The following is a 4,487-nucleotide window of genomic DNA, read 5'->3' on the forward strand; positions in this document are numbered from 1 at the left end:
AAATCATGGAACCCCCAGGTTTTGGGATAGAAAGGAGCTGTGGTTGGCCTGGGATGGGTGCTACACATGGGAGTGTTGTTCAAGGCACTAGGGTGATGCTGTGACCCTGGATGGGGGGACCCAGGTTCATCTGACAGCAGGTAGCTTCAACCTCTCAAAATGCATTCCTCTTTCAGATCCTGTGGCTATTACAATGTTGTAAGTGGAATTATAAAGGTTGAGGTAGGGGCAAGAAAAGTGTACATGGAGAGATGAGGCCCCTCCATTCCCCTTGCTCAGGTTCAGTTCTCTGTCCTTGTGTCATGGTGCTTGAGCACTAGAGTCCTAGATGGGGAGTCACAAGAGGATGCCTCACTGCTTTGTGTTCTCATTCCTCATCCTGATCCTGCTTAATTATCTCCAGGTTGTACGGATGGAGGAAAAGAGGAGGAAGAGACCAAGACTCTATCACAACCTATGGAAATGTAAGAATCTTTGTCCTATGGAATTTTCATACCAGATGTGGGCTCAGGGTCTGGGCATCTTCATTCTGAATATGCTATACAGGGTGGGATTCAAAGGCATCTTTGTTGGATGTGAGACTAAGGGGCATAGGATATATAGGCGATGGAGGTGCCATATTTACACTGAAAGATGGGCCTCTTAATCCTCTGACTGGGGCTGATGCTTTTGCCTCCTGTCTTTGGCAGTCCCAACAAGCAACGTTACCTGGACTTCACACCACAACCCTTTTCGAACCTCAGACAGAAAATGGATCCTCTTCTTCTCTCACAGCTGTCCTCTTATCTCAAGGTCCTGGAGGATCTTTCACAAAACAATGTGTGTCGATTTTTCTGGGGTACATTCTCTATTAACTCTGAATCAGCTGTGGCTACTGCCCATGAGCTCAGAAGCCCTTCCTTGGGAAGATGTAAATCTGTGAGGTTTAGTGATGACAGTGACACTGACGAAGCTCCATCGTAGGCTAAAGGACTTCCACAGCATTCCCAGGATCAGTCAGTACCTCATCAACTTGTGACACAAAAGTTGGTAGGTGAGAAACAAGTCCAAGAAAACAAAATCCTCCCAAGATCTACCCCAAAACAAACACCTCCTTGTTTGAAAAGTAGGGCCTATGTAGTGTCATGTGCTACCAGTGAGAAAGGGATACAGGCATGCTTATCAGCTGAAAGCCTGCCTGGGAAACATGAATGGTATTCAAAAGACACCAAAGCTTATGATGAGCAAAAACATCAAAGCTATTAGCAAGCCCACTGAGAACTTTCCCTGGGCATCATATATTCTAAAGGTATCGGGCCAGCCACCATCCAACCTGAGCATGGCCGGAGCATTCAGCACCACAAGGAGCCAGAGAATAACCAATATGCAACAAATATGGAAGAACAACAAGGAACCATATTCAGATTCCTCCACTTCACGAAACCAACCCAGGTTCAGGGACATTTCATAGAAAACAATGTTCATTATTGCAAGAACAGGCCTCAACCCTCCCAGACTGCCCAGCCCTCCATCTTCAAAGCCAAACCCTACAAATCCAGCAAATGGAAGGGGTCTGTTCCTACAGGGCTTCCCTTAAAGAAGGACATAGCAAAGTTTGATGTGCATAACACCATCAAGAAGGACCTTGGTGTTGGGGCACAAAAGGTGCCTGGCACTGCAAGCAGCAGCCCTGGGAAGGAGCTGAGACCCAGGAAACCTGCACTGAGGACAGAATAGTGGCCCTACATGAAACCAGGTGAGCACTATTGCCTGCTTGAGGCAAAGACATAAAGGAATCCAGCATCACACATCACAGAGCTTCCAGTGAAACACGGGAGACCCAATCTGCAGATGCTTGTGGCAAGGGATATGACTCCACCTGGAATTCCAGCCGTAAACCTCCCCCAGGTTGTGGATCCCTCCTCACCCATCTGTGATTCCAAGGTTGCCAGGGTCCTGGAAAATTTGCATCACAGGATCCAGGAGGACAAGGATGAAAACTGGATCTGCTGTGAGGGTAGAGAGAGGTGAGTTTATACACTCAGCTGCAGAGGCTCAGGAGACCCAAAGAACCCCTCCACCTGCTTCCAGCCATGGGTCCACAAAGTCCCATCCAGATCCATTGCCGAGATACCGGAGTGTTCAGAGATCTGCCTCGTACTTCCTGGCAGCAAATCCCCAACATGTCAGGACTATCTGAGGCATCGGAAAAGGCACTCTGAAGCCAAGTACCAATCCCAAAATGGCCAAACATGCAACACAGGAGAGCTTCCAGGAGAAGGACTCAGGAAATCACCCCCAGTGTATGACAATGGAAGGCCCTGTAGAAAGGGTCAGACATTCAGATGCCAAACAAACTACAGTGGAGGTGAAAGAAGAGCCACCTTGTGCATGGAGAGTAAGTCTGGGATCCAGTGTGAGTCACAAGTGCCAGGACATCAATATCTGTCTCAGGGTCTTTGGGTCTTTAGGGGCCAACAGATTCCCAGCCCATCTACAAATACCCACCACACAACACTCGCAGGACTCAAGTCAGAATATTTTGAAAAAAAGTGCAGTCAAGAGCTTGACCTGTGAATCACCATCCAGTTGGCCCCAGTAGAGTCCACCCTGCCAAGGTCATCCTGCCCTGACAGGACTCTCTGCTCAGCTTCCAGGCTAGTTGCCAAAACACCAAGACTTCCCAGGGCTTATGTGATATGTTCCTGAAGAGACAGGAAAGGGTCGAAACTAACAACATCAGTGTTCCAAAGGACAAGAACAAAGTGTTGGATCTCAACGGGTTTCACCTTCATGAAGAGAGGGAGAACACCCTAAGATCTATAAGCATAAGTCAGGGAGAAAGGCATGTGAGAGTAATACATTCCATCCCGAGCTCCACCGAGCTCCAGGATACAGCCAAGACTTACACCAGAAAAGGGAGAGGCTACTTATAAGTCCTCTTGGAAGAACAACCTAAGTAATTCTTTTCATTGTGGAAACCTTAGCACAAAATGCAAGGGACAGCAGGATATTCTAAAGAATTCTAGCTCCCTACCAGCTACTGAGCAGACACAGAAGGTTGTAACAATAAAAGAATCCATCTACCATATGCTAGGTGAAATTACATGCCTTGTAAATATTCTATTCCAGATCTTAGAGAACACTGAAGGGGACCAATCAAAGATAAAAGAGTTCAGCAAAGTGGAATCACTGAGATCCAAACTGGGTACCTCAAACCACACCTCTGAGGGTCTGTATGACACATACCATAGCAGAGCAGCAAGCAGGATGAGCTGTGGCCATGCCAGCCCAGAGGAGCAGAAAAGTCCATTTACATACAGGGGAAGTGGAGACAAACTGCACTCAGGAGTTGATGCCCAGAGAGCCTGTGAACAACATCCAAAGAAAGTGAAAAAAAGAAATGGGCATTAAGCTGTTACCTAAACCAAGAGGAATGATAATCCATGTAGGTACAGGGTAACTAGAGACAAGCTCAAGCCAGACCTTGCTGTCCAGAGATCCTGTACACCTGGCAAAATTAGGATCAAGTTTGGATTGGGGCAGTGTCCACCTAGAAGTCCTGAGGGGCACCACCGTTCCTTCAGATACACAGAAATTGGAGAGAAAGAGGAGGCTGGTTTTATCCATAAAGCCTTTGACCCACATCAGAGTACAATGAAAGGAATGCGTGTTGGCTGCCCTATAAGTTCCAAAGAGAACCATCCAGTCAATATCAAGGAGAACTGGAATCCAGTGGCACTCAGGTGTTGCTGGCCAGAGAACCTCTGAAACCCAGTAGACCAGAATAGGTCAAGGAGCAGGTGGCTCAGGCCACCCATGCCTCCACACACCAGGACGTTCTAAAAGATGCCCCATCTGCCCAGTCATCGTTTCCCCCGTGCCTCCTGGTAATAAACTTGAGCTTTTCCTATAAAGAATCTTTTCCTTTCTCAAGCTTATCATTCTGTGCTCATGGCTCCATCCAGAAAGGAAGTGATCCCTGGTTCACATTCCTGCTTTTGAGCAGAGCTGTTTCTGTCCTACAGTGACGGAGCAGGGGAAGGTTCCTCCATGCATGTTGGTATTAACAGGTTGTGTACTCCTTGGGCTCCAGCTCAGGTGAACAAGGGCTTCCTCTGGCACATGGCTGGGCTTAGTCTCTGTTCCTTTGACACCTGTTTTCCCAAGTCCACTCACTTCAGTAACTAGTATTAGCCAGTGGGGTTAGAAACTTTTAGTATGTTTGGTGACTGTTTATAGTTGTGATTTATTATATATGCTGAGCCTTGAGCACTCCCCCACTTTACTAGCAGTCTTTCTCTGCAATTTAGAGGAGCATATATTTTGGCTGTGAGCCCTTCATTGGTTGTTTATCTTGGCAGGAAATTATCCTATTCAAACAACTTTCCCCTGGAATTTGAGTTACAGGTGGCTGTGTAGCACCATGTAGTGCAGGTAATTGAACCTTGGTCCTGTCCAAGGCAGCCTGTGCTTTGAACTACTAGCCACCTCTCCTGTCCCATATG

The 4,487-nt window shown here is 47.3% G+C and overlaps 1 pseudogene; it reads left to right on the forward strand.

Moving 5' to 3' along the window:
• The first annotated feature begins 786 nt into the window (after positions 1-786).
• LOC147000991 (uncharacterized) lies at positions 787-3,877 on the forward strand (annotated as a pseudogene).
• Positions 3,878-4,487: the final 610 nt, after the last annotated feature.

The sequence above is a fragment of the Mus caroli genome, unplaced genomic scaffold, assembly GCF_978045245.1.
Source record: "Mus caroli unplaced genomic scaffold, Mus_caroli_1 scaffold_15, whole genome shotgun sequence".
Taxonomy (NCBI): domain Eukaryota; kingdom Metazoa; phylum Chordata; class Mammalia; order Rodentia; family Muridae; genus Mus; species Mus caroli.